This window comes from Myotis myotis, unplaced genomic scaffold, assembly GCF_014108235.1.
Source record: "Myotis myotis isolate mMyoMyo1 unplaced genomic scaffold, mMyoMyo1.p scaffold_m19_p_5, whole genome shotgun sequence".
In the NCBI taxonomy this organism is placed as follows: domain Eukaryota; kingdom Metazoa; phylum Chordata; class Mammalia; order Chiroptera; family Vespertilionidae; genus Myotis; species Myotis myotis.
Window position 1 is genome coordinate 73,740,242 of NW_023416357.1, and position 24,994 is coordinate 73,765,235.

At 42.7% G+C, this 24,994-nt stretch overlaps 1 pseudogene; it reads right to left on the reverse strand.

The window, feature by feature from the left end:
• Positions 1 to 3,556: 3,556 nt before the first annotated feature.
• LOC118656524 lies at positions 3,557 to 22,408 on the reverse strand (annotated as a pseudogene).
• Between the last annotated feature and the right edge of the window lie 2,586 nt (positions 22,409 to 24,994).

Below are 24,994 nucleotides of genomic sequence, written 5' to 3' on the forward strand. Positions count from 1 at the left end.
AGACCCAAGAAACCATGCAAAAACTGAAATGTTACCCTAGGAAGTGCTTCAGAGAAAGAAGTGCAGAAGTAAAGAAATAGAAGGTGGCTCCACAAGTTTGAAGGCTGCATTAGGGGACTCATTTTGATGTTATATTTACACTAGAGGCCTGGTGCATGAAATTCGTGCATGGGTGTGTGTGTGTGTGTGTGTGTGTGTGTGTGTGTGTGTGTGTTTGTGTGTGTCCCTCAGTCCAGCCTGCACCCTCTCCAATCTGGGACCTCTTGAGGGATAAAGGGCAATCGGACATCCCTCTCAGAATCCAGGACTGCTGGCTCCCAACTGCTCGCCTGCATGCCTGCCTGCCTGATTGCCCCTAACCACTCCCCTGCCAGCCTGATCAACACGTAACTGCTCCCCTGCTGGCCTGATTGCCCCTAACTGCCCTCCCCTGCTGGCCTAGTTGCCCCTGTCCTCCCCTGCAGGCCTAGTTGCCCCCCAACTGCCCTCCCCTGAAGGCCTGATCGCCCCCAACTGCCCTCCCCTGCAGGACTGGTCCCCCAACTGCCCTCCCCTGCTAGCTTAGTCGCCCCTGTCCTCCCCTGCAGGCCTAGTTGCCCCCAACTGTCCTCCCCTGCAGGCCTGATCGCCCCCAACAGCCCTCCCTTTCAGGCCTGGTCCCTCCCAACTGCTCTCCCCTGCTGGCCTGATTGCCCACAACTGCCCTCTCCTGCTGGCCATCTTGTCTTGGCCATCTTTGACCACATGGGGGCAGCCACCTTGTGTTTTGGAGTGATGGTCAATTTGCATATTACTCTTTTATTAGACAAGATAGCAAAAACAACAATTTTTTACTTTGCTTGTAACTTTCTATGCAATTGCAGGAGGGAAGGGTTGCTTTCCAAAGCCTACTTGATCCTGTTTTTGGTGAATGGTTTATTTAGATCAGTGTCTCAAAAAGTGTTCATGTACATGTGCATCACCTAGGGATCTGTTAAAATGCAAATTCTGATCCATATGTCCATGTAGAGGCCTAAGAGTCTTTGTTTCTCACACGCTCCCAGATGGAGTTAAATGCTACAAGTCTACAGGCCATACTTTGAAAAGGGAGCATTTGAACAACATTTTCCTATCTATTAAGTAAAAAATTAAGTCCATTATAACTTGTATACTTTTTATTAAAATTAGAAATATATGAAAATACTAGAGGCCTGGTGCATGAATTCGTGCACAGGTAGGGTCCCTCAGCCTGGCTAGCAATCAGGGCCCATTGGGGCGGGGCTGGCTGGGAGGAGGGGCCATGGGAGGTTGGCTGGCTGGTCCCACCCATGTTCAGGGCCCATAGGGGCCGGGCCACCCCGGGGGAGGGATCAGGGGAGGTTGGCTGGCCATGGGAAGTTGGCTGTGGGAGCGCACTGACCACCGGGGGGAGCTCCTGCATTGAGCATCTGCCCCCTGTTGGTCAGTGTGCGTCATAGCGACCAGTAGTTCCCATCGTTCTGGTAGTTCGGTCATAAAGGTTGCTTAGGCTTTTATATATATAGATACTTTAAACAATTGCAGGTTTATTTGTATATGCTGCTATTTTTTTTAATTAGGACTAACTTTTTGAAAAATCAACAAAATTAGATTCTATGTTACCTCATCTTAAAAGAAGGCAAATACTTCAATTCTCTCTCCCACTCTCTAATATAAAATCCCAAATTTGTTTTTACATTACTTCCATAAGGAAAAAAATGCTTTCTTGCCCTCTTAAATGCTATGTTTCTTGCTCTGAAAGATTCAACAAAGATTACGGAATTCAACTTTGAATTACAGGGGGATTGTGGAAAATCCTTTCTTGTTTGTGATTTTGACAACGTGCTCTGTCTAGGGCAGTGTTCAGCAAACTGCGGCTCGGCAAACCGTGGCTCGCGAGCCACATGCAGCTCTTTGGCCCCTTCAGTGTGGCTCTTCCACAAAATACCGACTTCTGTGCATGGGCCACGAAGTTTCAGTTGCACTGTACGTGCACACCCCCACGTGCTATTTTGTGGAAGAGCCACACTGATGGGGCCAAAGAGCCTCATGTGGCTCGCAAGCCGTGGTTTGCCAACCATGGGTCTAGGGCAAACTCAGAGCCATGGGTTTTTACTTTATTGCTGCCAATCAATACGATTAGTCACGTAGAAGAAGCAAGGTGCAAAGAGCTTCTCTGAGAGGAGTATTTTAAAACTTAGATGCTTAGTTATGCAACATAGTGGCTCCTCTTTCTCACTCTGGGTCCATGTGACCTTGGGCAGCAGACACAGCCTTGCCCTGGCTTTCAACACCAATAACAACAAAAGACCTAAGCCATTTAACCTGCCAGAAGCCAGTTTTTGTGGCTGCATATGAATTCACTTTGGATTACAAACATTTTTAATAATGCTTGTGTTTTTAAATTTCCCAAACCCTCTCCAACTCCAGGGCTAAGATGGATGGAATTTGAGAATTAAGATAAAGGGCAGGAGTCTGCCTTGTTCAAGAGGGGGGAGAGAGAGAGAGAGAGAGAGAGAGAGAGAGAGAGAGAGAGAGAGAGAGAGAGAGAGAGACTCTTCTCCTCCATTGGTTTGTGTGCCCTTCTTTCAGCTTGCCCAGGAACCAAACTTGCTTTTAGAAACTCTAGTAGGCGATTCCAAAATGGTATCTCTGCTATAATATTTACTTATGTATAAGCATCCCACTTGCCCTTTAGTTCCTACTCTGTTCCTGAATGTGGCCGCCCTGCTGGGTGAGCCATGATGCTATCTCCTGTGAGCCCTTGCTGCTCTCCTGTCTGCACACAAGGCTACCTCATTCTCTGGGAGCTTGCCAGGACATTCAGACTGTACTCAGCACCTACCACTACCTACTGACTCCTACTGAGCCCAGTGGCTAGGGATTTTCCCCCTCTTTCTTTGGCTATGCTTCTATGACAGTTATTGGCACTTGCTAAGAAGACAGAGCAACATAGTAACATAAGCATCTATAACAACAATAACAACTTGTTTAAGAAGAAAAGTATCACCAAAACCTATATGTATTTTTACCAAAGACATTGAGCTGTGGTAACCAAAAATATCTCATAGTAAACAACAACTTTTTACTGTAAAATCATGATGCTTGTTTGATAATGGATGTTGGTGGACCATTGATTAGACAGACAACGTCCTAATATGTAGGTTTAACCTTTAACCTTGCCCCCAGAGCACAGAGACCCCCACAGTGTTCTCCTGTGGCTTGGCAATTCATCTCCCACTTCCTTCTCTAGGCCTCAGACACTTGGTGTCTGCGGACCCTACAGGACTTTAGAGTTAACGCCTCTAGCATTGTATATAAACAAAGTTTTGCATATGTATGTGACTAATTTTTTTTTTTGGGGGGGTGTCTTATTTAAACACATCTGTGAACTTGGCTGGATGAATACAGTTGGGAGATCTGGTGACAGGTACCAACAAGCAGTATCAGGGCTGCTGTAATACAGGGAGAAGGCATGGTTATTTAAAAATACTTTTTTGATTCAGACTGGGTGTGGCGGAAGAACAGCAACTGTGCTGAGAACTGGAGGATGACAGAGCTATGATGCTGGAAGCTCTTCTTGACTCGGAAACAAGACCTGCTCGCCAAAGTGCTCGCCAGTTTCACTTCTCACCCCCTCCAGGCCGCCTATCCCTGCGCGTGTAGTATGAAACTGGGGCACGGTGGGCAGGAAGCAGCTGGCGGGCTGCTGGGAAGAGTCCAAGAGGGGGCCATCCAGGGCCCACACGTTGGAGTGGCACTCCTGCATGAACCGGTTGGTCAGGATAGCCTTCCATTCCTCTTAGCACTGAGCCAGCGCCACGTCCAGCGGCTTGGTGCCCAGGATGTACCCGTTCATCTCTGTCACAGCCTTCATTGCCTCTTCTGGAGAGGAAAGACACACAAAGCCAAGCCCTGGGCTGGCCGCCCTCTGTCATCAGCCTGGCACTGGTGATTCCTCCATAAGGAGGAAACTCTTTCCTGTCTCTCAGAACCAAGGAGTCCTCCAGGTTCTTCGCATACCAGTTCACGCCCTGCTAATGGTTCAGCCGGTCCTGCTCCATCTGCTCCATCTGCTCCATCTGCTGGAACCTTCGTTTGAGCTCATTTTGCTGCTCCTGGGCACGGCCCACATAGAGCAGCTGCCCGCCAACCTCCTTCCCGCTCTGCTTGGCCTTCTCCTTCTCAAAGGTGACAAAGCCAAAGCCTTGGGAGTGGCCGCTGTCCTCGCTCCTTGCCTTCACACTCAGCATCTTCCCAAACTGGGAGAAGACTCCTCCAGGCCCTGCTCGTCTATACCCATCTGGGGTTCTTCACATAGATCAGTGGTTCTCAACCTTCTGGCCCTTTAAATACAGTTCCTCATGTTGTGACCCAACCATAAAATTATTTTCGTTGCTACTTCATAACTATAATGTTGCTACTGCTATGAATCATAATGTAAATATCTGATATGCAGGATGGTCTTAGGTGACCCCTGTGAAAGGGTCGTTCGACCGCCAAAGGGGTCGCAACCCACAGGTTGAGAACCGCTGACATAGATGTTGGTGAACCCCACGGCTCCAGCCCCAGCTCCGCCTCCTGCACCTGTCAAGGCTTGAAAGGGCTAAAGAAGACTTTGCGGTCATTCAGCCGCATCCCATTCAAAATGCTGATGGCCTGCTGCGCAGCCTCATGGGTCTCCACATGGACAAAGTCAAAGCCTCAGGAGCCATGATCCTCACATACCACCTTGCAAGACAGGATGTTCCCAGCGGTGGAGAAGGTGTCATCCAAGGCCTTGCTGTCAAGGGACACCTCTGGGTTCTCCATGAAGATGCTGCCCACACCCAACTTTCCAAGTCCTGGGTCTCGCTGGGACCACACGGTGCAGTTGGACTTTGATAACCTCCAAGTTCAGTGTCCTGTGTCCGCGCCGCATCGGCCGATGCTGGAAGGTGATGTAGGCGCAGCCCAGCGAGGGCCACGTGGCGGTTCACGTTGATAGATAAGGAGGGCCCAGCAGGGGGGAACTTCTCAGAGAGCATAGCCTCGGCCCCCTCGGGGTGCAGGTCGCCCATGTAGAGCGAGGCAAGTGGGAAGCCGGGCCGCTGCCGTTCTTGGTGGGCGGCGGGGGAGACCAGGAGCCGGTGCCCGCGTGCGTCACCCGGGTGGGAACCTAAGCGGAGGCGGCGGGGCGCAGGAGACAAGGGACTCTCCTGTGACTAATTTTTAAATACATAAGGAGGAAAAGATTTAAGTTCATCAGTTTGGGGATATAAAACTTAAGCTATGGCAGAACACATAAAGGATTCCAATATGTTTTGAATAACCCATTTATTCTAGAGCATCTGGCAAACATAAACTTGGAAATATGGAAGAACCTCCATGTTAACAATGGCCGCTTTCCAAAGAGCTGTAAGGGACATAGATTTAAAAACAACAACAACAAAGCACAAACCACAGTCATCTGCCACAGAAGTAATGACGGCAGGAATCATAAAGGCTGGTGATAATGAGCGGAAGGCTATGCCTTTAAGTCCTGCCAGGGAAAGCCAATTCAATGAAAGGAGGGTTTAATTAGAAAAACAAAGATGACTTTCACTTCTATTTTTAATTTCGTGGATGAAAAGTAAGCCTCAGAAATATGAAAGAACCAAATAAAGGCATCAAGTAAGAAGAACTTAAACTTCTTTTCTTCTCCTGGTTTGTGGGGGGCTGGGGAGTTTGAGAGCAGAAGATCGTTTGGCAAGCAATAGATAAATATCAGCAAACTGAAGTCCTTGACTTTGCCTTAAGTGGCAAAATGCATGATGAAGGCAAGGCTGAAGGAGTCTGAGTTGTATATAAACATGGAGGCAATTATTGGTCTTATTTATTGGCTTATAAAGCACATCTTGCTTAATAGAAGGTGCTGTGGTGGAAAGCAGAATGTCTATTAAAATCTCAAAGTGGAGACATTCTGAGAGCTGAAGTTCTACAGAGTATTTCTAGGTACTTCAGAAAAGAAAAGATTATATGTAGACCTATGGGTATGAAAGAGTTTCACTAAATAAGGATTCTAATTTCAAAGTGAATGCTGTTCCATGTGCTCAGATGGTAATAATGTGTTGAACGTAAATAAAGAATTTAGGCGAAAGCATGAAAACAAATTAAGATATTTTAAATCTAATTTATTATTCTTACATTATTTTTAAACTTTTGTTTCTGGGTGAGGGATGGTGGGGGGTTGGGGAGGATGATGAAAAGAGTTACAGAAAGAGAAGTGCCACAGTGGTTAAGTCAAAATCAGTTCGTGCAGAGAAACTCGCTGGGAGGTCTATCATATTTTTTACATTTGTAATAAACCCAAAATTGTATTGGTCTTCTCCCCCCCGCCCCTAAACTGGCAAGTTTATGTGGCTGTATTTATCTATACCAGGTCTGAGTGGGCATACACACAAACCAAAAAGTTAAAAAAATTTTTTTTGCCTGTCTCCAGGACATTTTAAAACTAATTTATTTAACTCTACATCATCATTAAGAAAGATTATTTAAACAGAGGCACAGTCTACTCTTTGAATATCCTACCCTGGAGCTAAAATTAGCAACAAAACCCATGAATTTAAACCATTCCAAGTTTTGCATCCAATCGTATTAACCTTTCTACCAGTTTTTCCTGCTCAGTTTAATCTGATAGCCCCAAGAGATGGGTTCTGAAGGAATGCCTGAGCTCTTGGGGAAGGAAGTGGTTAAGAAGGAAGAAGTACATTTCTTGGCAGAGTTTCTGAGCATGCAGTGATCTTGCTCGGGGCTGGAGTAGATAGTGCCTAATATCAATATGTCTAAAAGTATAACTTAGAGGTGTCAAAAGGTTTACCAGCTCTAAAGTACCGATGGTATCACCATAGTTTACTCATCAAGGATACATTTGTTAATTAAACATTTTGGTGAGAGAGGGTACCTATCTTGTGCAGAGTTTGTGTTTGGCATTTATGGAAGATTGGGGGTAGGGTGGGAAATAAGACATGGCCTTTGATTTCAAGAACAGATCCACCTCACATTTTCCAGGCCCTGTCAAGAATGCAAATGGAAGCCCCCATACCATATGTCTAAATATTTTAAAGCCATAAATTAAATTTTTAAACAGCTTATTGAGATATCTTAGATATACAAAATTACGTATATTTAAGGGATACAGCATGATGTTTGGTGTATGTCTATACTGTGAATAGATCACTACAATTAAGCTAAATAACTTTTTCATCACCTCTTCATAGTTACTATTTTGCATGTATGAGAGAAAAAGAGAGAGAGAGAGAGAGAGAGAGAGAGAGAGAGAGAGAGAGACTAAACAAAGAAGCTAAGTCTAAAATGTAAATGGGAATGTTAAAAGGTCAAAAATACTCATGACAATTTTATAGATAACAAAGTCGAAAGATTTACACTAGTGGATATCAATGCATATCATATCATAAATCTACAATTAATAAAACAATATGGTATTCAGAAAAGGAGAAAAAATCAAGAGAACATTGTAAAGAATTAAAAAGCAGGCCCATACCCAAAAGAACATTTGATTTGTGACAATAATGGTCCTGCTCAGAGTGAGGGAAGGGCAGTCTTTCCAATAAGTCAGTGGTTCTCAACCTTCTGGCCCTTTAAATACAGTTCCTCATGTTGTGACCCAACCATAAAATTATTTTCGTTGCTACTTCATAACTGTAATGTTGCTACTGTTATGAATCATAATGTAAATATCTGATATGCAGGATGGTCTTAGGCGACCCCTGTGAAAGGGTCATTCGACCGCCAAAGGGGTCGCGACCCACAGGTTGGGAACCGCTGCAATAAGTGATGTTGAGTCAATTGGCTAACTACATATGGAACTGAGTGAAATTGCATACCCAAACATCAATTCCTGGTAAATTGTAGATCTAAATGTGAGAGGTGAAGCATCAATACTTTCAGAAGATAGCATGGGAACCCCTTTCTGAAACTTAGGGATGAAAAGCTATTTTACAACAACATAAAAGCACTAACCATGAAGAAAAATATTTATAAATTGAACTTCATAAAAATTAAGATCTGTTTATCAAAAACATCATTAACACAGTGAAAAGTTAAACCAGAAGACATTTTCTATACATATATCTTGCTGGATTCATATCCAGACTATATAAGGAACTCCTACAAATAAGAAAAATACAGATTACACAATAGAAAATGGGCAAGGAATTTGAGTAGGCACTTCACAAAAAGAATATCCAAATGGCCAAGAAATGTGAACATGCGCTAAACCTGTTAGTCATTAGGGAAATATAAATCAAAACCCCAATGAGATATAAAAACACATTCACCAAAATGGCTAACATTTTCTAAATGATTATCAAGTGTTGGTATAAATGTAGACCTCTTGTACTTTGGTGATGAAAATATAAATTGGTACAACCACTTTAGAAAACTTATTTGTAGTGTATATTAAACCTGAAAAAATCTTATTCAGAGACCTAGTAATGTAACTTTTAGATATATAACCACCAGAAATGCATACATATGTGCATCAAAACAATGGACAAAAATGTTTAGAGCAGTATTATTTGCAATAGTCCCAGGTTGTTCATCACTAGTAACAAGGATAAATATATTGTTGTATAGTTATACTATGAAGTGATGTTCAGCCATGAGAATGAACTACACTATATGCAACATTAAGGGTGAATCTCATAAATATCATATTGCATGAAAGAAGTAAAACAAAAGAGCCCATTCTATTTTATAAGTTAAAAAACACCCAAACTAATCTAGATGCTTAGATATGGCTACTTTTGGGGTAAAAGAGATGAATGATCCAAAAGAGGCCATGAGGTGGGTGTCTGGATGCTGACAATGCTCTACTTCTGGATCTATAAAGGGCACTGTGTAGGAATGTATCAAGTTGTATAGTTATAATTTATGTAGTTTTGGGAAACATTAAATACTTTGAACACATGTGTTTAAATGCTATGAAGAAGCCCTGGCCAGTGTGGCTCAGTTGGATGAGCATTGTCCTAGGCACCAAAAGGCTGCTGGTTCGATTCTCATCAGGGCACATGCCCCAGGTTGCAGGTTCAATCCCCGGTAGGGTGTGTGCAGGAGGTAGCCCATCCATGTTTTGCTCTCACATCAGTGCTTCTCTCTCTCCCTTCCTGTCTCTCTCTCTAAAAATCAATAAAAAAAAATTTAAAGAAAAATAAACAGTGATAAAGTAGAGAACAGGTTGGAGAAGTGAGGGAGGGGTGGGTCAGGAAAAGGCTTTCTGAGGAAGTGATACATGAGGTGAATCCCAGAGGATAAGAAGAAGGCCCACAGCTGGGGGAAACTGTGCTCTCTGCAAAGGTGAGTGCATTTCCTCACTGTCACACAGATACAAGGTAGTTTTCTGCTTAATTCATCTTTGTCATCTGTCAAAGATCAAGGCTCCATGACACAAAATATCCATTTGGATGGATGAGGGACTAGGGAAGACTCAGAAATAGGAGATACTGTCTGGGAAATGAACATGTGTAGGGAGGAGAAACCTAAAAAGGGAGAGCCCTGACTGAAGAGGAGAACATGGGAGAGATGACAAAGAAAAAAAGGAGAATAATGAACCCAACCTTGGCTTCCTTCTTCACTTCGCCTATCTTGATCTCAGAGATCAAGTGCTAAAATCAAGGCCAGAAATATCAAGAAAAAAATGACCAGGAAAGAAGAAAGCATCTAAAGTTAGTTGCAAAATATTTAGTTATGTGTGTGTGGACAACATACATGTGTAGATCTATTGATGAGTTCACATGAGCGAATCCGCACGAGGGAGCTGAGTGGACAGAACATGCATAAGTCGAGGGTTTAGAAAGGAAAGATAGAGAGGAGGGGGCTCCATTAATAAAGATAATGTGAAAATTAGATACATAAGTTTGTGTGACATCTTCAGGGGGAAAATTAATCATTTTATGGACATTTGTCACTTTTTAACAAAATTAGTACATGCACAAAAATTAAAATTCAAAAGCCTTCGGGCCAAAAGGGGAATGCAATGAAGATGAAGCAAAGTCTCCTGGAAGCCTTCCTAGGTTCCATAATGGATATTATGAAGGAATGAATTACAGTCACATTCAAAAACCATGACAATGACAACAAAATCATACTGACCGTCAGTAACATTTTTGCATTATTTAGAAAGCGCCTGATATGTTACTCCCCTGCACAAATAGGACTTGCATACACATCTGGAGTATAGGTGTGTTCACGCGCTTAGGCTAGAAACTTTATAGACAGAAGAGAGTGAAGATGCCAACCTTCTGAGCATCATAGCAACACAAAGACTGACAGGTTCACACACAGCTAACTGAGAGAACGCCAGTGTAATTAACCAGTCCTCCCAATTGTTACTTCAGGTATGTGTTGTGCACAAAAAAGGTTCAAAATAGTCAGATTAGTTTGGTAGTAGAAACAGTCTGAAATAGGAAAATACAAAATACAAAGACAGCTCACGGAGTTCTAAAATTATCACTATAAAATTTACTTTTGCAGGTGTGAGCCAGATGCTGTAAGGTTATTTTAAGGTACTTTCTCTTCTGCAGAGACTTTCCTTTCAACATATCCTCAAGGATTATATATCGATGATTCACACTTGTGTTGAACACACTCCAAATTGCCTGTGTAGGAGTTACTTCTAACAAAAATCAAACGAAGGCTTTTGAAGACTTATTTAACTGGTGTTTTCTTAGGAGTCATTTATTTTCTAGCATTTCAGAGGGCAAACATCTGAAAAATTAAAATATAGTGGGGCATTGCAGTCATTAAAAAGTAATCAGTGATAATTAACTGAGAGCTTTTAAAGCAGTAAAAAAAGTCATAATACATTTTTATTTACAGAATCCTTATTGCATGAAGTAATATTCAGCTCATTACAATAAAAGACTTTCTCTTGGGGCAAACAGGTATGAAATAGCTGGGAAAAGAAATTTGATATCGTAAAATATATAAATGACACACCCCATTGTCCTCAGTAAACGTACATTTGTATAGCCTAGACATAACAAAAAAGATTAATAAATATATACTATACATTTATGGTAGGGTTGAACAGAGATAAATTACATTTTATTACACTATAGGTAAAACTAGAGAAATATTTGGACTTCTTTCCCCAAATTTCCCACTAGGCCTATGTCCAAAAAATAAATGTTAGAAAAATGCAGTGTACATTTATCATGTAGGACACATAAAACTGGGAGTGAGGCTGTGACAGGGATCTGTATGTCACAACAGGGGGACGTCCTGGACGTGCACTAGCATATCCTTTCCGGGAAGAGTGATGGGGAAAACAATTATCTAGCGCTGAGGCATTTTTCTAGGCTAATTGGGATGTGACGATATTGTAGTAAAATCCTCCCTCTGTCTGTTCTTACTAGTTTCCAATGACTGCAGCAGAGAAATTTCACCTTGTGGCTTTCCCTTCTCTAGGAAACGATGTGTCTCAGGGGAATAGCCATGGCTCTCAGCTAATTTCATCCCTGCCAGTGATGCATTTGCCAGACATATCCTGGGGAGAAGCATCTGTAGGCTGCCTACCATGCAGCTATCATGACTCATTAGACACAATCTCTGGAACCACACCCATGAAGACCCTCCCAAGATACACACCTCACCCCTACCTGACCCTTCTCCCCTTTATCATTTCTTCATCTCTGCTGCCTCTCTATCTAGGGCTCTTTCTCAGGTTTCCTTCCCCAAACTCTCACTCTGTTATTCTTTTCTCATCTCCTAGCCATCTTGTTGTCATCCTCTTTGTCTCTATTTCATCCTCCATCTCCTCTACTTCTTTTATCCTACCTTCCTGTCTATTTCCCCTGTCCCTCTCTCATCTACTTAGTGTATTCTTTGGGGATGAATGCCTCTCTGAGCATATTCTCAGCTGATTTCAACAGCTTTCCTCAATGTCACATCTTTGTCCCACTACACACCTCACCCTTGAACCCTTGAATTCCAAACACATCATCCCCTTTAGGAAGGTAGAGTGGGTTAGACAGGTAGATACCTTATAGAAAATCAACTTTCTATTGATTCATTGCTATCAGCAACACATTTAGGCCAGAATTTCAAGGGCCTTGCCTTTTTTCAGAGTTTCCTGTTTTTAAGGCTTCTGTTTGATTTATGCTTAAAGCTAGTAAATTGTTTCCTTCAAAATAGGAGGCCAAAAGCTAATTTTATCTCATTAAAATGAAGTCTGTTTCTTTGAAAATCTGGCCAAAAATATTGGTGGAATTGCTCTATTCATCAAGGCTCAAAAGACCAAGAGACTGCACATCTTTAGGAGGAAGAAAAATGACAGTGTTGTGGCTACAATCTAAATGACTGAGGTAGATGTCAGAGCCAGCAGCTGATAGCACTGTGATGAGTTACCAGGGCCTGCATTTCAGAGATGAAATGGTTGAGGAAATTAAGCCTAAAGTACGCCAATGCATCATCTCCCTGCTACTGTTTTATTGTCCGTGGGAAATAGTTCAGAGTCAGACCCCAGGAAAGAGGGCGCTTGGAGTTCTGTTGGTGGGTGCTCTGCTCATGGAGTGAATGGGAACATGGATCTATACACCACAACCTTGGAATGTAGACTCCCTCAACCCCCAAATAATATTAACAACTATACGATGTTGAAAACTGAGCCCCTGGATTATGTGCCCACTTTCCCCTTTTTTTCAAAATGCTGTTTGATTCTTACACTGTGAATTCTCTTACGATAAAAGTGGGAGTTAAAAATAGTGCTTATCTGTGTTGTCCTTGACAGGATTTCAAATGAAGCCAAATTCTCTCCTCCTGCTCGAACCAGACAAGAAGTTATGGCCTTCATGTTTCATTACTGAATCCTATCAGCTGTTTCATGATTCCCAATTCAGCGTGTGAACAAGGGGTTCTTTCTGTGATTACCCCAAATTAGAGTTTACATTATCTGCTTTCTTTCAGGTTTTCTTATTGGATGAAAGAAGCATACTTGGCATTCAGTGGAAACTATGATAATGAAAATGACCCTAGCCAGCCATCCTGGCACTAAAAATATGTGGTTTTCTAATTACAAAAAAGGGAGGGGAAAGCCATTAAGACAGATTAAATCTTTATCTCTTAATGGGCAGCAAGCTCAGAGTTTCCTTGTCTGAAGGGTGTCCTCAAATCAATGGTCGCCTTTATATTAGAGTCTAAGGAATCTGCTTTTGTTACTTGACAGATTCAATAGAAATTTCTAGCAATATAAGAAATACTTTGAAGTAGGTAAGGTCATGATCTGAAAATGAAAAGAATACCAGTTAATTGTTTAAAGTGCATAAATATTTATCTTCAAGTATGTGCGTGCATGTGAGTGCGCACACACACACACACACACACACACACACACACACACAACTCATAACATTTACATTTTCCCAAATTATCATAGAATATTCACATTGAAGAGGATTTTAGAGATCAACCAGTGGTTCTCAAGTTTAGCTTGCATCAGAAACACTGAGAGGGCTTGTTAGAACACAGTGGGTGGCTTCACCCCGAGTTTCTGATTCAGCAAGTACAGGTGATGCCACCGTGAGAACCTCTGCCCCGTGCCAACCCTCTTGATTTACAAACTAGAAACCTGCACCTTCAATACATTGCCCAGTACTAAACACCTTGGGAGTGGATGAGGTAAGAAAAGAACCTGGCTGTCTTGCTCCTAGTTTCCGTCTTGGTCTTCTACAGCACTGCTTCTCGAACTCTAATGTGCATGCAAATGACCTGCAGAAAGAACTTGTGATTCAGTAGGTCTGGGCTGAGACCCTGTGGACACATTTCTAGCGAGCTCCCAGGTGCTGTCCTTGAAGCTGGACCACAGATATGCTTCGAGTAGGAAGGCCCTACACTGTGTTATACAATAGTGTTGTCTTTTTTATGTTAATTACTTACACTCAAAAAATGTAGGCCAGATTTTTTTTATAATAAACTTTATTTTAGAGCAGTTTTAGGCTCACAGACAAATTGAGCAGAAAGTGCAAAGATTTCCCATATACTTCCTCTTCCCACCCCATGCACAATCTTTCCCACCGTCAACATCCCTCACCAGAGTGCGACACTTCTTACAATTGGTGAACCTACATCGATGCCTTATCACCCAAGTCCATAGGTTGCATGAGGGTTCACAATGATCCTTGCAAGTTCTATGGGTTTTAACAAACGTATAATGGCAGGTGTCCGTTATTATAGTATCAGACAATATAGTTTCACCGCCCCAAGAATCCTGGGTGCTCTGCCTATTCACCCCTTCCTCCTGCTAAGCCCTGGAAACCTTGATCTTTTTTACTATCTCCATTGTTTTGCTTTTTTTTAAAGAAAGTCATATATTTGAAATTATATAGTATGTAGGATTTTCAGTTTTACTTCTTTCACTTAGGTTCCTTCATGTCTTTTCATGGCTTGATAGCTCATTCTTTATAGTGTGCTGTCATAGGTGTTAGTACAGCTGAATGACATGCCATTGTCTGGATGCACCACAGTTTATCCATTCAAATGTGGAAGGACAGCTTGGTTGCTTCTAAGGTTTTGCAATTAGGAATAAACATCCCTGTGCAAGTTTTCCTGTGGACATAAGTTTTCAATTCCTTTGGGTAAATACCAAGGAGTGGGATTGCTGGATCAGATGGTCAGAGTATGTTTAGTTTTATAAGAAACCAGTGCACAAAAATTTGTGCAATCGGGGGCGGGGGGGGGGGGTCGGCGCGGGGTCCCTCAGCCCGGCCTGTGCCCTCTCGCAGTCTGGGACCCCTCGGGAGATAACGACCTGCTGGCTTAGGCCTGCTCCCGGGTGGCAGAGGGCAGGCCCAATCCCTAGGTGCAGCCCCTGGTCGGGCTCAGAGCAGGGCCGATTGGGGAGTTGGGGCGCCTTCCCCTGTCATGCACAGAGCAGGGCGGATCGGGAGGTTGTGATGACACCCTCAGTCATGCTCAGGGTAGGGCCGATTGGGGGGTTGCGGCACCACCCCCTGTCACACACAAAGCAGGGCCCATCAGGGGGGGTTGGGGCTCCGTACCCTGTCACGCACAGAGCAGGGTCAATCAGGGGGTTGGGGAGCTCCCCCCTGTCACGCACAGAGCAGGGCCCATCAGGGGGTTGGGGAGCTCCCCCCCATCACGCACAGAGCAGGGCAAATCAGGAGGTTGAGGAGCTCCCCCCTGTCACTCACACAGTAGGGCCAATAGGGGAGTTGGGGCACCACCCCCTCTCATACACAGAGCAGGGCGGATCAGGGGGTTGGGGCGCCGCACCCTGTCACACACAGAGCCGCTGGGCGAACAGGGGGTTGGGGAGCTCCCCCCTATCAGGCACAGAGCAGGGCTGATCAGGGGGTTGGGGCGCCTTCCCCTGTCATGAACAGAGCAGGGCGGATAGGGAAGTTGTGGCCCCACCCCCTGTCACACACAGAGCCACAGGGCGATCAGGGGGTTTGGGCACTGCCCCCTGTCATGCTGATCCCGGTGCTGGGAGGCCTCGCGGCTCTGCTGATCCCAGTGCTGGGAGGAATATTACCCTTTTACTATATAGGATAGAGGCCTGGTGCACGAGTGGGGGCCGGCTGGTTTGCCCTGAAGGGTGTCCTGGATCAGGGTGTGGGTCCCCACGGGGGTGCCTGGCCAGCCTGGCTGAGGGGATGATGGCTGTTTGTAGCTGGTCACACACCCTTCAGGGTGGGGGTCCCCACTGGGGTGCCTGGCCAGTCTGGGTGAGGGGCTGAGGGCTGTTTTCAGGCTAGCGGGTGACTGAAGCTCCCAACGGCTCCTTTTTTTCTTTTCCTTTTTTATTCTGGGCCAGCTTTAGTTCTGGCTCCAGCTCTGAGGCCTCTGCTGCTGAAAGCAGGTATCTGGTTTGTTTGGGTTCTATAATCAAAACACTGTATCAACTCCAGCTCTGAGATCCTGGCTGGCTGAAAGCAGGTTTCTGGGGTTTTGCTTAGCTTCTATATTTGTAACAATGTTTCAATCTGCAAGCTCAGAGGCCGGCAAGGCAGGCGGGGAACATTGGTTTCCTCCGTCACTGAAGCAAGCAAGCCTCATGTTAGCTTCAAGCTGCCTGGCTGCTGGCCGCCATCTTGGCTGGCAGTTAATTTGCATATCTCCCTGATTAGCCAATGGGAAGGGTAGCGGACATATGGCTAATTACCATGTTTCTCTTTTATTAGATAGGATGGCCAAACTGAGTTTCAAAGTAGCTGGAGCATCTTTGTATCCCCTTCAGCAATTCATGAGAGTTCCTATTGCTCTCCAGTCTCACAGCATTTGGTGTTGCTCAGTGTTCCAGATTTTGAGCATTTTAATAGGTGTTTAGTGATATATCATTATTTTAATAAGGTCTTTTACCCATTTTCAATCAGTTGTGGGTTTTTATTTTGAGTTTCAAGAGTTCTTTCTGTATTTTGGATATTAGTGCTTTATAATGCATGCCTTTTGCAAATGTTTTTTCCAAGTCTGTGGCTTGTCTTCTCATTTTCTTGATAGATATTCTTTCTTTTTTTTTTTAAAGGCAAAGGGCCTTATTCATTTCTTGCTTAGGTTTTTATTCTTTCATAAATTTAAGCTTTACTGATTGGCACTAATTCTATATTATGAAAGTATGTGAATTATTAAAAATATATTTTAAACTACTATTTTATTATTTCAGGAGGAAAATGTACTCTAAATATACTGAGCATTTTTATGGATGTGTTAAAACTATTTTAGTGAATAGTTATTAAATAGCCATTGCTAGCTTGTATATCTACCCATTCATTCAAGGGCATTTATTACAAGTACTTTTCCTGTGCCTGAAACTTGGAACATGAGAGTCATAAGTCCCAGTCTCTGCCATCAAGTCTAGTCAGGAAGGCAAGTGTAAAATGAAGTGCAGAGTGCGCTGTCGTAGGTGTTAGCACAGCAATACGTACAGGAATGGAACGAGTACTGGAGGGAATGAGTGTTTAAGGATGACTTTCCAGAGGAGGTGACTTCGAAGCTGGATATAAAAATACACTTGGGAGTTTGACAGATTTTGAGAGGGGGAAGGAGGGAGAGACAGACATTCCAGATGGAGAAGTCATAGAACTTAGGACTAGAAGAGGAAAGGCCTGAGGAGGAAGCACCGAGGAAGGTTCACATTTAGGAAGGTGAAGGAGGAAGAGAAAGCAAAATAGAGGGAGGGCATCTTCAGAGCTAAGTTCTAAAATGAAATATAATTGATTGTCCACACTGGCTAGGGTACACACCAGCTTCTTATCAGCTAAGAAAACCCAACACATTATAGCTCAAGAGGACTAATTGTTAAGGCAAACACACTGGCTGCAACTCCAGGGATTCATATAGATTTAAAAATTGTAATTTTAAAAACATTATTCCACTTAAGCAATTAAAATGTAAGCCAATATATCTGGCCCTGGCCGGTGTGGCTTGGTTGGTTGTGTCCTCCTGTGCACCAAAGGCTCACTGGTTCGATTCTGGTCAGGGTACATGGCCAGGTTGCAGGTTTCCATCCCTGGTCAGGGTGTGTACGGGAGACAACTGATTGATTTTCCTCTCTCACATTGATTGATTCTCTTCTCTCATCTCAATGTTTCTCTCTCTCTCAAATCAATAAAAATACAATGTAAACCAATATATGATCATCTATTTTAAGTGAGATATGTTTTTAAGCAATCCAATAGAATAACATTAATTTGTTAGATTGCGAGCTTTAGGAGGGCAGGGACTGTAAGTTCATTTCATAGTCTTTTAAATATTAACTATCATTTTTACTTCTATTTTGCCCTTGAATTCTTTTAAAACTTATATGTTTTTAAAGAAAGGTCTTCTTTTCTTTCTACATTTATTCTCAGCCTAGCTGAGTTGCAAACCCCTGCTCTTTTTGGCAGCTCACTTCTCTTTAGGGAGCGATCTTTCTCTGACTCAGACATTTCTGCCTTTTCCCCTCTCTCGTGTAAGACCTCTACCTAAATTTTCCAGCTATATTTAAGCTAAAATATCCCTTCTTTCCTGTGTGGGTAATTCATTTCTTTCTAGTTTATTTTCTACTCTGCAGTTTCCCCGTCCTTCCTTGAAAGAAAGACCTTTTATAGACCTTTGTTAGCTCAACGTATCTGTGCACAGTGATTTAGAGTTATGTTGCAAATTTTCCTCAAATATGACTTTTTAGATTAGGAGAGAACACTTGTAAATACCCAGTCTCCCTTCAAATGGAAACTTAACCTATTATCTGCCAATTAACTGATTTTTCTGTTTTCTATCTAAACTTTTGTCACCATGAATAGTTAAATCCTAAACATTGTTACCAATTTAAGAATTATTCAGTATTTAACACAGTTGATTCATACCTATGGACTGCTATCATGTAAACTCATAAATTGTTAGATTTTAAAATAAAAAGTATAAATGTAGAAAAATAAACTCTTGATACCATTAATCAGAAGGAAGAAAATAATAAAGATAAGAGCATTAATCAATGAAATTGAAAACAGAAAAACAATAGAGAAAATAAATGGGACAAAACACTGATTCTTTAAAAAAAATCAATAAAATAGATAAATCTCCAACAAAACTAACAAAGATAAAAAGAAAGAGAAGATACAAATCACCAATATCAGGAATAAAATGGGCTATCGAAACAGATCCTGCAGATATCTATGATAAAGGAATACTACAAACAACTTTATGCTCATAAGTTTGACAACTTAAGAAATGGTCTTAAAAATCACATGCTACTAAAACTCATCCAAGATAAAATAGGCAGCTGATTAATCCTACAAACACCAAATTAGGTTAATAATTTGAAAGCACCTGAAAAATAAATCTCTAAGCACAGATGGTTTCACTGGAGAAATCTACCAAACATTTAAGTAACTAATACCAACTTAACACAATCTCTTCCAGAAAAACAGAAAAGGAGGGAACATTTTCCAGGTTATTTTATGAGGCTTCTAGTACCCTGATACCCAAATTAGATAAAGACAATACAGAAAAAGAAAACCAAAGGCCAATATTTCTCATGAAAAAAAATCCTCAATAAAACAGGAAATCAAATTTACAAATGTGTAATAATAATTATATACCATGACCAAGTGGGACTTATTCCAGGTATGCAAGGCTGGTTCCACATCTGAAAATCAATCATCTACCATATCAACAGACTAAAGAAGATTATATGATTATATCAATTAATGCAGAAAAGGCATTTGACAAAATCCAACTCCCAATCATAATAAAAACCCTTGGCAAACTAGGAATAGAGGGAAAACGTCAACTTGATAAAATGCATCTACAAAGCACCTATTGCTAATGTCATACTTAATAGTGAAAGACTCAAGACAAGGATGTCCATTCTCACCTTTTTTATTCAACATTGTAGCAAAAGTTCTAGCCACTGCAATGAGGAAGTCAGGAAGGAATGGAGGGAGGGAGGGAGGGAGGAAGGGAGGGAGGGAAAAGGGAAGGAAGGAAGGAAGGAAGGAAGGAAGGAAGGAAGGAAGGAAGGAAGGAAGGAAGGAGAAAGGAAGGGAGGAGAAGGAAGGATAGCCATCAGATAGGAAAGATGGGTCTGGTGGGGGGTCGGGTTTAAGGATAACAGCACTGGAGTACTAGGGATGTAAGGGGTTTCCTAGTGGTATCTAAAGAAAAAGAGAAATTAATACTCATTATCAGAGGGCAGTGTTATTAAGAGTAGATCTTTACCAAAGTCAGAGTGAAGATATATTAGACATAACTTACTTTCACTTTGTGACTGTTAGTACCTGCTATCTACTGTTAATCCTCTAAGGCAGCGGTTCTCAACCTGTGGGTCTCGACCCCTTTGGCGGTCGAACGACCCTTTCACAGGGGTCGCCTAAGACCATCCTGCATATCAGATATTTACATTACAATTCATAACAGTAGCAACATTACAGTTATGAAGTCGCAACGAAAATAATTTTATGGTTGGGTTACAACATGAGGAACTGTATTTGAAGGGCCAGAAGGTTGAGAACCACTGCCTAAGGAATTTAAGAAAGGTGTTGGGATTTTTTTCACTTGCATATTAGTTAATTTGAGACATGTATTTTTATGCTAATTTATAGACTTTCATATTAAACGTTTAGTAAAGTCTTAATGTCACGCAGTGTCTACTCACAAATTTGAACTTTCCCTTTCCCTGTTCCCCTAGCATCTGGACATCCTGGTGTGAGTGTATGTGTGGGCTGGAGTTGGGTGGGGTAAATAAAGGAAAGTGATCAGATCACACAGGATCTATTGAAAAATTGATATTAAATTTTCTTCAGATAATTTTCAAAACCACGGGCTTTGAATTTGAAAAAATTTTACACATTATATTAGTTGGCTGTCATTACGCCCACCTCTAATTTAACTAAATGAGTGACATAATAAAAATCACATATAAATAAGGTCTTAAAATGTAAACACGAAAGCCCTCACACCCCTTTACTGCTCCTCCTCCTTTCTATTTCCGTAAAGATATTGTAGATTCATAAAACAGACCTGTTTTAATAAGCACAGTTCAGAAAAGAAACATTTAGATCATCAAAGAGTGTTTTTAATTTAGCCTGATGAGCTGAATTTCAAACAGCCATGTAGATAGGAGGCTTGAGAGTCATTTTCTTACACACACATGCACACACACACACACACACACACACACACCTACCCCTTTGATGGTCAGAGAGCAAACTCTTGTAATCACAAGATTGCAGGACTGAACTCCTTGGGAGACATGCCATCTAAGAACCCACAACTTCAGAGAAATTTAATTACCACGTTGCCCCATGGAGCTTACCCTCAACTCTGATGAGTAGATTTCATGTTAACCTTATAAACAAAATGTCTGAACTCTTATTGCTCAGAATAAAGAAGAAAATGACTGCATGTTTTCTCAAGTAATCAGCCCCAAGATGAAGACTCCCTGAAGAAAACAATAGTTTATAAGCTGATGTGGTGATGTCAAATAGCAGATACCACGCAAAAAAATATTCAACATGAGTTTTCTTCTGCCTGGGAAGGTCTAGTTCAGTCAGCTGAATAAACTGGCCTCTGATATACATTATGAGTATGAGATCGGAAATTTCTTCCTCAGGTGGTAGTTGACATAGAAACGCCTGAAGCCCGTGCTTCCTGGAATAGCTGTAGTTACAATGATCTTAAATCATGCATAGCTATTTAAGTATTATTGAGTACAAAGCTTTAAAGCACTGGTTCCAAATTATGTATTGTTCCACATCGGATAAATCACGCCACACCATGCCTGACAGTTGCTCTCCGGGACCAGATTGGTAACTCTATCCTGACACTCTTAAAATCGATGATGTCCGCGGTGTCCTAGCACAAACGGAAAGGCAGTTAAAAACAATAGTAAAGGTAACACAGGAGACGAAAGAATCCAAGGGAAACAATTGTTCTGAATCTTTATCTTTTACAAGTGTTAACAGATTGGAATTGTGGGTTTGTAGTTTTTGGCAAGCATGTTTATTTTGTACTGATGGAAATATTTGGCTTTGCAAAATGTGTTTTAGTCAGGTAGACTCATAACCCAGGCCATCCATCACTGGAGTAATGTCAGGCCTAGAATAGTTTGGCAGGTCGAGGAGAACATGAATTTCCCACGTTACATAGCAAAGAGCAGTCCCTCAATGAGCAGGTATCTGGGGTGGTACCACATGGCCCAAGTGCAGCTGCTGGCTATTATCTCCTTCCCCACCCAGAGGCACATATTTGCAAATCACAGAGCGACTCAGACCTTCCTGACTGTGCACAGCACCACAATCATCTTGCAGACTGGGGAGAGGTCCTCTGAGGGTCTGGGCTGGTCTGTGACAACCTGAACAGGTGGGCAATTCTAACCATTGCTGTGCTGGCCAGTCCCAGAGGTCTCACAAGGTGGATGGGGCATGGCCCAAGCCTAGAATAAGTGTCTCCTGGAGGGAGCGGCTATAGGGTTAAGCCTCGGACTGACCTGTTGGCAAAGCCACAAACAAGCCCCAGCTTAGAGGGCACAGCCCTCTTAGCATAATTAAGCTTGACCTTATGAAGCTCCCTAGATCCTATCTGGGTAGCTAATGGGCTGTGGGAGGTGCCACAAGTGCTGCCAAAACAAGTGAAACTCACAAGAACATTGTAACTATGGTGACCACTACCTTGTTTACCTCTGGCTATAAAATAAAGGCTCAGCTTGCCCTCTGGGTCTCCCTCTGTGGCCTCAGCCAGGCACAGGAGATCCACCTAGACCCAGCTTATTCTCTTTGTCTGTCTTTTCTTTAATCCTTTGCCAGCCCCCCTCAGGCTCACCGAACCTTTGGCTGGGGTCTTCCACAATGGTCAGGTCACACCACTCACTCCCCCAGCAGAAGTGGCCATTCTTTTCTGACACACGCCACAGTGCCGTGCCATAGGGTCTGGCCATGTGGTGGTTGTGAGTGGGGGGAAGGGAGAGGGTAGGTGATGACAGAGCACACATTTTCCTCTGTGGGTTGAACTCAGTATACATGGCAAAGTCCCCAAGCTGTCCTTTGCATCTGCCTACCATAACTCACATAGATGAAGACTTTGTCTACATACATATGCAAAGATCCTCCCTTGCAGGGGGCAGCCAGGCCAGATGCAGCATTTTAGGAAGCCTGAGACAATTTGCTGTCACATGACACTGCAACATTGCTGTTACTGAGCAACAGGAAACGGGATGAAAGTGCACTCTTTGTCAACTGTGCCTTGAGCACCTGACCCCAAGTCCTCTGTTCCTGCACTCACTTCCATTCAAATTGTACAGCACGGAAGTTTGGCAACCAGCTGATCCATCTGTGCTGTAGCAGACAATATGACTAGGTAGTTAGGGTCAAATGTGACAATATCGAAAGTATCTTCCCATTCTCTTGGACCAAGCTTAAAGCATGCTTGGCCTTTCATTTACGTCCTGTCACTCTCGGGGATGAGCTTCCAGATATTTAGGCTTGTGGTAAAATCCTTCCACCAAGCACTTTGCCTGTTTCCACGCCATTTGGTTTGGAGCTGCCTAGTTTCACTTCCAATGTGGCAGGTTTGTATTTTCACGGTTTATGGACTGATGCTTCTTCGTGGTGATCTATGCCCATCCTGTCACCTAGTCATTGAAGCCCAAGAGAATAGGATTCTCCACAATTCCTTTGAGGCTCAGACCTCTGTTGTGTGTTTTGGAGGGGGACGTTCCTATTAATAGATGAAAGATGAATTTAACGGAAAGACTATTTAAAGATAAACTCTTACGGCACACACATAAAGCTGGCGCTTCGGTTCCCACTTGTGGAGTGTCTGGGATGGGAGGAATGCCGGAGCCCAGCTGCTTCTTATTTGGCTCGCCACGATGCACTTCCCCTTGAAATGCTTGCTTTGGAGGTGTCACGTGGTTCTTGTAGCTGAAGGAGCCTTTCTCTAACTTGGCTGTTTTACATGCAAAATACTTTAAGTCAGATACATTAGCTAAGAGTACCTTAATTTTAATCTTTTAAGTTAAAATTTAAAAAAAGACCTGTTTTCTTTTGCTGAGTTAGGGAGGGGCTCCTTGTAGGACAAAGGGGTCCCAATGTTTCAGCTTAATACCAAGTCCATCACCATCATTGTTCAATGGTTTTTCTTTCTGATTACCTTATGTTTTTAAGGTCTAGGCTGTTTTATATGTTAGAAACAAAAAAACTCTTTGAGAAATTATGCTAGAATGGAGGAAAAACACACTTATCTTTATAAAACTAAAACCCAAATATCTTAAACTGATTTTTCCACCTAATTTCTGAATCCCTTTCTTTTTTAAAAATGTTTTTATTGATTTCAGAGAGGAAGGAAAAGGGAGAGAGAGATGGAAACATCAATGATGAGAGAGAATCATTGACTGGCTGCCTTCTGCACACCCTCCACTGGGGAATGAGCCCACAACCCAGGCATGTGCCCTTGACCGGAATAGAACCTGGGACCCTTTAGTCCGAAGGCCTACACTCTATCTACTGAGCCAAATTGGCTTGGGCCTGAATCCTTTTCTAAGAATATAAGTGTCTAAACTTTATGTGCATATTTGAATTAACTCTGTACAGTGTCTAATTTTCAGACTTGTGTTTTTTGGGTAGGAGAACCAGATCTCTAGTTTTTGCAACATGCTGAGATTAATGAGAAAGAAGAATTTAAGGAAAATAGGATTCATGCGTGACCCTGCTGGGAGAGCCTCCTGATTTCCTTCCCTAGCTCACAGAGGCTGAGTCTGCACTCTGGACAGACTCTTCTAAGATCACAGATAGGAGATGCGGAAGGATGTGTCCTTGTGGAGACATATTTGAAATGTCTGCCCTAGCGTTAGCCCCCCATTTTCAACCTTCTCTTTACTATCCAAATAAATGGATTCAATCCCCTAATCTCAGTGCCCCTCCCCCTATTTTTACAAATATCGCAGAGGGATTTGTTTTCCTGGTTTATCTCTTTGCCTGAATTCCCGAGACTATGTGGCAGCCTACCTACCCCTTCCACATTCCCTGTTGCCACTCTGGGGAGCGCTGAGGGCTACCTCACTGTACAAAGCTAGGGGGCGCTGCTCACATTGGCGTCTATGTGAATGGTGTCCTCCGGACCACATTGAAGTAAATGGTGTCTCTGGCCCTGGGCAGCATAGTAGCTGAAAAAAACAATCTTATCCTCCCACCCCCCTCTACCCCCCATCATTTGCGAAGGTACTATCAATTCAACATAGAAGTCTCTTGAAGATGTGACTAATAGAGAGTAATTACATCACAGGGTGGGGAACCCTTTTAGACTAAGTGGGGGTGGAGGGGTGGGGAGGGGCTCAATTTTCATAGCCAAACACACCGAGGCCATTAGGATATTTTCTTTAAAAAACATTATTGAAAAGAATCCTGCCTTCTTCCTAAGCCTTTGCCTCAAAATGCTAAAATGACAGGTATTTTTATTGCCTCTACAGATAGTTTGAGGAGAAAGGAAGGAAGGGTGAGTTGAGACCATAGAGATGATTTAGGAC